Genomic DNA, 11,859 nt, shown 5'->3' on the forward strand with positions numbered 1-11,859 from the left:
GGGGTTAAGTTTTATCTTCTTTTTATGATAAACATGGCGTATTTTTGGTTTTCAGAGTTCTCTCATTCCTTATATACTCCTTAAACAGGGAAACCATGATAGGCCAAACAAACTTCCTTTGTTAAAATAAAAACTGTGAGTTTCAGAGTTCTCTCATTGAAAGATGTAGCAGATGTCGACCCTCATGATCTTGCCTCTATTTTCATTTCAACAAAATTGTGAGTTTCAGGTTTTCTGTTTAGAATTTCAGATGTTGTCCCGTTTCCTGCAAGCATGTGGCCTTGGTGTGAATGGTTCAATAATATCTTTGCCGGTTTCTTCAGTCTGGTAAAAATCCTTTGTTAAAATAAAAACTGGTTATCCTCAATTTCAAGCAAGGATTCTGACTAAGAAGAGCAGTCAACCAACAACCACTGGAGTAGAGCCCAAACTTCCATTCATTTGAATCAAGGTAAAATATTAGTACAACTGCTCTGTGAAAAAATCATGAAGATTTTTTTTCCGAAAGTTCTCATGTTGTCTTGCATGTGGATTACACTTGGTTTACAACAATGAACCAATGATTATTTGGTCAGAAGTACATCGGCAAGGTACCTCGGGCACTGATGTATTAATTACTGAAGTGATCCTCCCAAGCTGACATGAATGAACTCATTTAATTTCATTGCCTCTTGTTGTAAGGTTGTGGACCCCCAAGACATCATCAGTGAGAAAATAGACTGAGCCATGAGAAATTATGTAAGTATTTCATTCACGACTAAGGTGCTTGTTGAAACAGACTGCCAAATCCTATCTTTGTGGAATGAAGAGGGAAGGCAGCTATCAGTTGGGTGTCAGTGCACCCGCAAGATGAAGATTACTCCTTTATCCATCTAGGATTCAAGTTGGGCGATATTATTCGATCAGAGAACATATCGTCTGAGGCATAATCTTTCCTGAGGTCGATCTTAAAAGAAGGATTTTCCAGAGATAAATCATGTAATATGGGGCTTTTGTAGTTTAGATGGGCAGTGCTTGTGCACTTTATGAAATGCTTATGATGTTCCCATATGTAAAGATTTGGTATTATGGAGCTCAAGAATTTGTGTCCTAACTGTAGAGATATTCATACATTTCCAGCATTACACATTATATTGTCAGTCCATTGAGTTTTGGGTCATGTGAGAAGTTTCATCAGTCCATTGAGTTTTGGGTCATGTGAGAAGTTTCATCACTTCAGTGATGCCATATCCTGTATTCTCAGGTAAAATAGGTGTGGAAGTAAGAAAATGTCATCTCTGCCATAACAAAGTTGCTTCTTTGATACTTAGTGATCTGTTGAGCTTTTCCAATAGTATGAAAACTAAATTATATGAAAATTTTGCTTTTTTTTCTTTGCCAAATTCAGCAATGAGCAATCATGCAACAACTACATAAGCTGATACAAGAACACATCTTTTCAATTTTCTTAGGTGTTATGCACAGTTTAAAAGAAAAAAGGCCAGTCAGGCCAGTGTATAAAAGATGATGAGACATGCCTTCGTATACAATCTACAGCAGAGTAATACTGCTACTTGAAAAGCAATAAAGATTTTGATACAACTTAAATATTACATATCCTATTTCAGTCCATCATATACAAAGTCAGCCATAGATATTTCTCGAACTTCAGGCATGGGTCATGTCAAGATTTTCATCAATTCACTACTGCTGGACTGCCATCCAGCTACAAATATGTTTGAAAATGAGACATACTACATCAACCATATTTCTTGCTGGGTAATTATGATAGGATTCGGCAGAACTGGAGTAACCTACAACAAAGCAGCACACATCCAGATTTTTACGTCAGAGAAAAGCAACAATGTGATTGCGGAAAGACAAATTGAGGAACATTGTAAACGACAAATTAAAGTGGATAACAAGATCACAATACATTAGTAGTTCATGTCCAAGAACAACACATGAACAACTAGTAATTAACCTACTCTTGCCATGTATGCAGGCTCCCAGGTAATCATTTTATCACACGCACATCAAGTCCCTTCATGTACAAACCTTACTTATAAAATTATCAAGCGCACATGAAAACTATATGCAAATCAGAACAGAAAGAGCACATCCCCTCATCTATTTTCTCCACTCTCGGCTATAATTTGTGGTAAGAATTTTCCATTAAAACTGGATGTCGCACATTGATTCCATGGTAAAGGCCCTGCATGTTATCTTTGAATATGAAGATTTTGTTGGTGAAAGTTGTGGTATGCACATTCTGTTCCGTCCCTTCCCCGTTATTTGGTCCTTGTGTCTCTACTCTGTACCCTACAATCATATCATTGATCTACTGAATCTTGCTTCTTCAGCCTTCTTAGTTCTTCGGGTTTCACACACGGCCAGCATTACTAGTTTTTACTACATCTTCTGAAATTGTTTCATACGGACTGCAGTGAACTTGATTTCAGATAATAGATTTAGTGCTCATACTATTCAATCGAGATGCCATTGGTTTCAAACAAATTGGGGAAACTGAAGGGATTGGAAAAATAGACTGTATGTGCATAATAGAAGAACCAAATTTGGAGCTCCTACCGCGGATCCTTTAGCAGTAAAATGATGGTGGCTGGCTCCTAATTAGCCGCATCGCCAATATCCTCGGAGCTACACCACCTCGTCGCTAGGTAGACACAATCGTGGCGAGCCGCCGGTGGACCACATGATTTGGATCCTGGGCTCGTGGTGCTTCAACGCCGGAAGCCGGGAGAGGGAGGGAGGGGAAGGACATGGAGAGAGAGATGCAGGTCGCCCGATTTCTCTTTACCCTATCTCGAGGCATTGGCACACCAGATGGAAGGGGGGATCGACGAACTCAGAACAGGAGGTCAGTTCGCTCTATTTAGCTATACTTGAAGGTCTGTTTTGCAAAGTGTACCAGTAGGTCCCTTTGCACCGCATCCTATCCCCCTGTTTTTAATCCAAGGGCTGATGTACGAACGGAGCACCTGGTGCACCAGTCCGTCTGGTGCACGGGATACGTTCTCTCGATATCATGGCCCCAGTAATAACACTATGAGATGGATACTCTAGGAAGGATTATAATTTCCGAAATTGAATGTTCAGAATCAACAGAATCAATTAAGAAAATTTAGTAAGTATAATTCAGTATGGAAGAGTAAACGTTGCAGGGAACCCTAGTCTTAACGCTCGGTGTAATAAATAACCATAAGATTTTCTAAATCACATAACATGATCGGGTATTCACTCGAACCTACACCTTTAGCAGTTAGTTGTGTGATGCTAGATCTGACCTGTTGCCCTTATCAGTTGGATCCAACATGACTCAAACATGCCACGCATGACACATGTCTGTGTGATATGTTAGATATGTTATGTTATGCATATCAATTAGATCTAAAGTGACTCGGACTTGCCATGCATGACAAATGCCTAGCGCGCACATTCGAAGGGGTTGACCTGCCACAACACAAAAATTGCACGAGGCCACATCACGTCCTATGTGGCAATAAGTCAATGCCATGTCAAACCTGATTTATGGACCTACATCTACATGTCAGTTTTTGCCTCAAATGCTAGCAGACCCAGTTTGGGTAAAGATTGCCTCAATATAGAGTTGTTGTTATGTACGTGAAACAAAACAATAACAACTCTTGTGGCTTCTGCAGTTTATTGCAAATTGAAATGCAACGATATATTTTTATTGAACAGAGGAAATTAAAAATCAAATTGTTATTTCTTTGTCCTATGTGGCAAGTCAATGCCATGTCAAACCTGATTTGTGGACCTACATCTACATGTCAGTTTTTGTGTCAAATGCTAGCAGACTCAGTTTGGGTAAAGATTGCCTCAATATAGAGTTGTTGTTATGTACGTGAAATAAAAAAATAACAACAACTCTTGTGGCTTCTGCAATTTATTGCAAATTGAAATGCAACGATATAACTTTATTGAACAGAGGAAATTAAAATAAAACTCGAGCCAGAAAGCAAACCATATTCATCAAAATCTCAAATCTTCTTATAGGTCTTTGCTAATCCTAAAAAAGGAAGCACAAACTCTTGTCTCAGATTCTTTACACCCTCAGCTTCTTTAACAAAGTCTGACGCATAGACTCGTATGCGCATGATCACGAAGAAAGCCATGATGCAGAATCATTTTTATCTAATGCTATACATCCTACAGAGAGTCCATGGGAGGTGCTGAGATTAGTAAGACTGAAGCTGAGTTGGGTTATTTTGCCAAAAGAAAGAGGAAGGTTGTGGAGGCAAACGAGAAAAGTCACGGTGGATAAGAAGAGTTGGCTTGTAATGCTAATATGTTCTTGTGAGTTGGTTGGGTAATAGGTGGTACACCATCTGGACGAAGTGCTAAAGTTCTTTAGGTATTATCTGATCATACACATCCTACACATTCGGCATGTATTTCTGATGTCTCTCAGTCCTATCAGCGAGACTCTAAACTCTAGTTATCTTCTTTCTAACTTCAATTTCTACTAGTTGCAGTCTCATGCATATATGGATACTGGAAGTGGTATGGGGAAGTAAGCAAGGCTACCTCTTATATCATGAGATTCTGAGTACTTCTGTTATCAAAATTTTGTAAGACATTAATTAAACTTTTTTGTAAGACATTAATTAAAAGCTAGATTTCTTTTCTATCTACTATTCAAGATGTATCAAAATTTCTCGGTTGTTAGTAGAATTAAGATTTTCTTTACCCTGAATGTACAGTGGCACGACCCTACTAGTCTTTTATTACCATACAAATGCTACCTTTTGGATGATATAATTAACTTTACAGTAGCTAGGTTCATGTAGCATTACCTTTGGTGGTGATTGCAGGCAAGACATGCCGAAGTCTGTTTAAGTAAGTCATGGTATTCACAATCAGTGTCATGTTATCTATGTACGCACAAGCAATAGGTTAGATCAAATGCGTGACTTCTTTCTATTATAATATCCTAATCCCCGCTTCCACTATTCGACAGAATGATAAAACAACACATACAACCCATTTGGTTCGTGCTCACATAACGTGTTGGGTTCTGGTGTTGGGAAGCTCCGCAACCCATTTTTCCCTACCGAATACGTGATTCGTTTGGTCCGAGCGTCTGACTTCCGGTTTTCTAATAAGCTTCGACCAGACGTTTTCAGTTTTGTAAACCCATATTATCAGAAGACGACGTTATGGAATACGTGATTGTCTTACCAAATGCCAGATGTCATTTCAGAAAGCGAAGGAATTAGAAGACTTGACGATTCCCCAGACCAAATGTGTCAATAGTCTTTACACAAGGTTCTGGGTATGGAAAGTAAAAGTAGTTGAACGTTTTGATCCCATACTTATGCAAGCATGTATGGTGCCGCCTAGGACCTGTTTGGTTGCGTGCATACTAGTCATACAGGCCTTGGGGATGCGACTTTGGATTGTTTGGGTGGCTGTCCTGTATCAAAATTTTGGCCCACACGGAATTTAAAGCACCTCCCAACCAGGCCCACTATGAACGCCGAATCAGCTGTTTCCTCTCAGCCAGACTCTCAACATGCAAGGGAGGGGAACGCGGCACCGAGCTCATGCATGCAGCAATATGGCGCGAGCTCGCGTGCGTCTCCCAGGAAAACGGCGAGAGGAATTGGCTCACCTCCCTCCGAAACAGTCGACCTATTTATCCTCCTTCCGCTCACCGCCAGAACGCCCATCACCATTTCCTCCCCTTCGAGCTCCTTGTCCCGGGCAGATTCTTCACAAATGAGCAGGTAAGCGGCACATCTTCTCCGGTCGGTGGCGGCAATCCTTCTTCCTCCTCTTCCCCGAGTTTTTCCGCGCCTCCTCCTTGCTCCATTGATGGTTGTAAGTTCAATCACTCTCTACTCGATTTACCTTCAATTTTGTGAGCATGTGGTAGGAGTAGATTTGTGGGTAGTACGGCAGGCCTTATATCTGTGGGCATGTGATGATGTGGTAAATTAGATGCTATTGGTTCTGTTTTGCTAGCATGCTAGGTTTTGCTTCTTGGCATGGGAATGAGGAATGAACACGTGGAATTCTAGTTATGCCCTCCACTCGTATTTCGGGAACCTGCCCATGGTTTTGATAAACAGTGACCTATCGAAAAGGCCCCCGACTACAAAATATATAGTACTGAAAATTTGTTGTACTATTGCCACATCTGAGCCATCCAAACACAGAAAAATGTCCAAAGCTCTACGTGATATATACTACTGAAAATTTAGTACTGCCTCATCCGAGCCATCCAAACACTGACAATTTGTTGTAGTATTGACTTGATGTACCGTAAAACCATGTTAGAAAGGAGAGAGAGGATTGATAGAATAGTTGATTGTATTGCTTGAGTCTCATGGGCATATATATAGGAGTACAATGACCAACTTGGAGTACAAGACAAGGCAGGAACAAATCCTAGTCTATCTCGTCTTTCCTAATAATCAATATTCCCAACAGGGTGGAAGTTACTCTTTCTAATGCGTAACTTCAGTAAATTTTTGCCACTATTTTCCATCATCTCTTCAATGGACTATGAGAAGTCGCTATCTTCTTAACCCCCAAGGTCCTATTGAATGTTGTCACACTCTCAAGGAAGTACTGTTGAAGTGTGCCCATCTTGGGCGAGAGGCTGGTTAACTTGGCCAAATTCTTTGTTCTCAATGCTAAAGTACTGCAGTTTGAGATTTGTTGTCCATTTATGCACATATAATGTGGACTTGAGGCAACAACACATACGGCTACAGTTTGACAGTAGGGCTTCTCCAAATGCTAGATTTGGGTCATAGTTGATTATCATTGTGACAGGTTTGCTTGTAGAAACAATCTTCACATTTTGTCTGTGATTGATCCCTTTGGTCAGTCCTGTGACTATTGTGGACAAGGGTTACTGATGCCATCCTACGTCGTGGTCTTGTATGGCTTGTTGTCTACCTGAAACTGAGAACTTGGCAATGTATCAGTTAGGTGTAATATTGTAAGAGGTGTCATTTACCATCTATTGTGCTCATCGTGTTATTGATGCCCTCCTAAGAGTTGGTTTTGTATGGCTTGTTGTCTGCCCGAAACAGCAAACTTGGCAATCTATCCCTTACCTGCAAGTTTCAAGGTTTTGGTTACTAGCTGTTGTGGCTTCTTTTGTAGTTATGTAAACAGCTGGAGTAACATTGACACTAGCTATAGGAGTTATATATCAGTTATGAATGGTGCTTGATATTTATGTATGCTTACTTCACCATCCATTACCTCAAAACTATCCAGTACCACAGCTTGAAAATGATTGAGTTGAGTCCAACATTGTACTTGCCAAAGCGCAATTTGATTTATTTAAATTTGTGTGATTTCAGAAATTGTTTGGCTCAGCTTTTCTGTACTACATTGATGTCAAATTTGAATAGAAAACCCAAGATGCCCAGAGCTAGTGACCAATCCTCTTGGTATATCATACACCCATGTTCATGTAACAGCAAGCTGTCTTGTCTGCTCGTAACAGAACCAGAAGATTTTCCAAGCCTGAATTGTCTTGTACTCAAGAATTGTATCCTTCACATGAAGATATGTGCCGGTTTGATCTGCAACACTCCAAGTTGTATCGTCCAGATGAACAAGAAGAACCCATCTAGTTTCTGACCCCTCTCCTTCCCACGAACAACGATCCACACACTTCACTTCTCTCTCTGTTGTCCTCAGGTGCCTCTACGAGAGTCACTGGTAACTACTACTCCCTCCATCCCATAATGTAAGATGTTTTTTGACTCTAGTGTAGTGTGAAAAAACGTCTTACATTATGGGACGGAGGGAGTAACTAACTGGGTGTTTTGAGCGTTGGGGGTGCGGCGGAAAACACTTATTTCTATTTACTAGCCAGAAGACATTAATAGGGGTTTCACGGGGAGAGTTACTTCCCTGAATGCATTTTGTTCTTGTATACGATATCAGTAAAAAAAACATGTCACACCTAAGTTTATGGACAAATATTAATTTTGCACGTACGTATTTTTGTGGGGAATTTCGCACCTACCTTCTTTATACTACTTTTTCCTACATGCAAACAATAAAAGAAGAAAGATGTTTTAGGCGCAAACAGCAGTGGTTTATTAAAGCACCCTTACCGCAGGTTTAATTATTTCATTTATATCGGAGGCTTTACTGAATTTATGATCATACCAAGCCAATACAACCGTGCAGTAGTTCAGTTCTCCGAGCTCTACAATTAAGGATTTTTTTTGCATGGCTCTACAATTAAGGATGCACACAACCAATATACAAAATGAGTTTATAATGTACAGGCAAGCTTGTGTACCTGTACAGTAGTCCCAAAGACCGAGAAAAAACAAAGAAAAAAAATAAGGGGACGAACACTAAAGTGAAGAAATTCGCTGGTGATTCTACATATGTGCATATACTGTCTTAGCCGTCTCCCTTCCCTCCAGCAGCTGAAGCAAAGGCCAGGCATGTAAGGGGAAAGAAATTTATTTCTTATCAAACACCATACAATATCTTTGCAGCCATCATGACCAATGAAGGTTTCATATATAAATGCTTCAAGTCCTATTTTCTTCACATTACATATATAAAATTATAAATGTTCGAGCCCTTGCAAATTTTCATCAAAAAATGAGTTTCACACCCTATGTAAAAGAAGTCTAGCTCATACAAAAGTTGTTTCCTCAGAAAAAATTGTATATTCCCTATGGCACCAGAAGTTCCATTGAAAACTTGTGACGAGCACATATAAAACTCAAATTGTTACGTGTTTTTAAGTTTATTACTGTTTGTCCATTGACGGCATGCACCCAGGAGCCAGTTCACCTTTCCCAGTGGCAATTGTCTAAAACAACACGAAGGGCTTGAGTTACACGGAAGTTAATACTTGGGTCGACCACTAGATCGCCAAATCCATGTTCGGACATACTCTTCCCGAACGCTGTGGAGTAGCCGTGTCAAAGTATTAGACGTCATTGACACTTTACCTTATTGGGTATTCCTACGTGCATTGTCCATTACCGCAAAACTATCCATGAACGCGACCTTGAAATAATTTGAGTTGACAGTTCTTAGTTGTTTTGCCAAAATACTTTTTTAATTTATTTTTGTGATTTCAGAAAGAGTTTGGCTTAGATATTTCATACATTGATGTGAGATCTGGACAATTGGAAACCCATAATGTCCAGAGCTAGTACCTAGCTTACTTCAAGTACCAGACACATATGTTCATGTGACATTGTCCTTGCAGAAGGTTCTCGTGCGTGTAGCCTACACCTTTTGAGCAATTGATGCTTTGGGTGCAACAAACGGTATTTGATGCCATGCCTCACCAACAGAACATGACGGGGCGCGAGGCAATTTTCTGCATCGCGTATTTTTCATGGGAATCTACAGAAGTTAACAGATATGCAGCTAATTGTAGCAAATAAATTCAAGCCTGATCTGACTTGGCAAATTCTGTGGCGGAACACTCTGCAAAAAGGACACCCATCCTTCGTCCAGATGGACGCAATGAGCCAATATAGTTTCTGATCCCTCTCATTCCCATCAAACAGAAGAGGTTCCACACTTCTCTCCTTTTTTCATGTGCATCAATGGGAGCCACCGGTAGGTAACTGCGTGCTTTGGGCCTTCATATACAACAGAAAGCAATATATTTCGACCAGCTAGCTAGAAGATATTAATAGGAGTTTTCTTTTCCATATGCGGGAAGGCATTAATTAATAGGAGTTAATTCCCTGAATGTGTTTTGTTGTTGCCTATGAGCCCTAAACAAAAATGCCGTGCCTAAGTTTATGGACATGCATTAATTTTTCATAGGAAATTTTGCACGTACCTAGCTTAACATTATTTTATATGCAAATAATAATGGAGAAAAGAGATTAGCAGCATTTTGATTTGAGCATCATGGCTGTATCAAGCAAATACAGCCGCACAATAGTCTCTGGTCTTTGCAATTGAGGATGTACACAACAGATATACAAATGAAGTTTATATGAACTAGTATTGTAGTCCCCAAGACTGGGGAAAAAGACAAACATTAAATTTTAGCAACTCGTTGGTCTCATTAGCATCGTTTCATTAGGGCTCTTGAGCCTCACGATGACCTGTAACACGGATTTGGCGTACAACGACATAGGTGTCTTGGTCTAGGCTAGTTTTAGGGAATCTCTGTCTTTGTCTGGGCGCGGTGAGGTGGCAGCATTGCCCAAGTGTAGGAATAATGCCCCACGCCCCCCGGTCCTATCCAAGATATGATTCTTTCCGAGCACCAGGGTCTCGGCCGCTGTCTCAAACTCAAGTGCCAACTTTGACGGCTTGTTCAGGTCCCCCGCCCTCAGTAAAGGATGAGCCCCAGCCCCTAAAGCGGAGCCGAAGGACATGTGGCGTGGGAAGCTATCCTTGGCAGCAGGGTCATGGGGGAAGATAGGGACGGGGCTGCCTGTCCTGCCACTATTCTAGTCGGCCATCTTCAGTGTCGCGTACATGAAGGGGGACAGGCCAGTGGGAGTCGGAGCAGCGGAGTGGATGGTGAATAGGGGAACCTCTAGGTAGCCAAAAACCTATGGATGAAGGGGTAGGCGGCGAGCAACCTCAGATTGTGTGATGGATGTCGGCGGGGTTGACAACGGCCAAGGAAAAGCCGTAGACAATATCTGCCGTGCCGGCCGGAGCTAGGCTGACGGCGGTCACAAATCCTAGATTGGCGTCCGGAAGGAGAAGGAGAAGAGAGATGGGATGACAGGACTCAGGAGGGTGGACACGGTCTTTGGGGTCACCGAGCGCCAACCTAGCCAATAACTGACTGAAAAACCAGATGACAGGTGGACCCCCAACCACGATTAACCAGAACGCTCCAATTCGTGGGAGCTTAGTAACTGTACTGATTGTTGTGCTGCTAGTGCTAGTGACTGACGTGTGGTGGTTAATGCAGCGTCTGTTCTCAGGGTTTGATTAGGTGTGTGTGTCAATATACATCCACCCAGTACCAGTAGGATTAGATTAGTGAAATGGCTTCTTGGTATAGCATTTGTACATAGGATGGCCAAGAAATGTACACAGAAAGGAAGACCAAACTGTTCCCTTCCATTTACATTATTTAGGCCATGAGTGCAAAATACATTTTTGTTTCAGATGTGTGTAAAGTACTACAGATCAGACTTGACTGACAAAGTCATTCTAAACTTGTCACTGAGCAACGATACGCTTGCAGTAATGCCTCTTAGAAACTACTAAAACATAAGCCCATGAATTGATCACAGTAGCAGCAACAACAATATACCAGCAGGACCACAGTGTCCATTTATCATCTTCTACATATCAACCAGCAGGCCGTCGAAAGCCTCGATTTCAAAAATCAAAAGAAGAGAAGGAACTGCCAGATGAAATCCACCCATCCATGGAATTTCCTTCACAAATGAATGCATCAGAGCTCTTTTACAGTACCCTGGTACTCCAAAACCATACACCGGAGTACCAAGCATATCTGGCCGTCCATGGTCGAGGGCTGTTTAGTCATTTCCTCAAGGGTAATTTTTTTTCAACCTCTGGTGGCTACCGTCCCGATCATTCAGCTACCAGAAGAAAAAAATCCCGGAAGAGTGGCGGTGCCGCCTTCAGCCGAATACACTTCTCCGCCGCACGCTGCTCTGCCCTCCAGCACCGATCGCTCAACTCCGCAGCTCGTATGGCATATCGTGTTGCCCCGGGCGCGCCGATTGATTTTGTTTTCGTGCCGCTTGCTTGAGATTGATTTCTCATGCGCTGACCTCTGGATCAGGAAAAGAGGTAAATACAACCGTGGTGCTTCAACTTGCCATGGATGTTCAGTTTAGTGCCTGAACTTGAAAAATACGCCGAACTGGTTCTAAAACT

At 41.5% G+C, this 11,859-nt stretch overlaps 1 long non-coding RNA gene across 1 annotated transcript; it reads left to right on the top strand.

Moving 5' to 3' along the window:
- Nucleotides 1-373: 373 nt before the first annotated feature.
- Nucleotides 374-1,081, top strand: LOC123175608 (uncharacterized). The gene is made up of 3 exons (XR_006488036.1): nucleotides 374-451; nucleotides 576-590; nucleotides 682-1,081. It is a non-coding gene; the product is annotated as an uncharacterized lncRNA (long non-coding RNA).
- Nucleotides 1,082-11,859: the final 10,778 nt, after the last annotated feature.

This window comes from Triticum aestivum, unplaced genomic scaffold, assembly GCF_018294505.1.
Source record: "Triticum aestivum cultivar Chinese Spring unplaced genomic scaffold, IWGSC CS RefSeq v2.1 scaffold189943, whole genome shotgun sequence".
NCBI lineage: Eukaryota > Viridiplantae > Streptophyta > Magnoliopsida > Poales > Poaceae > Triticum > Triticum aestivum.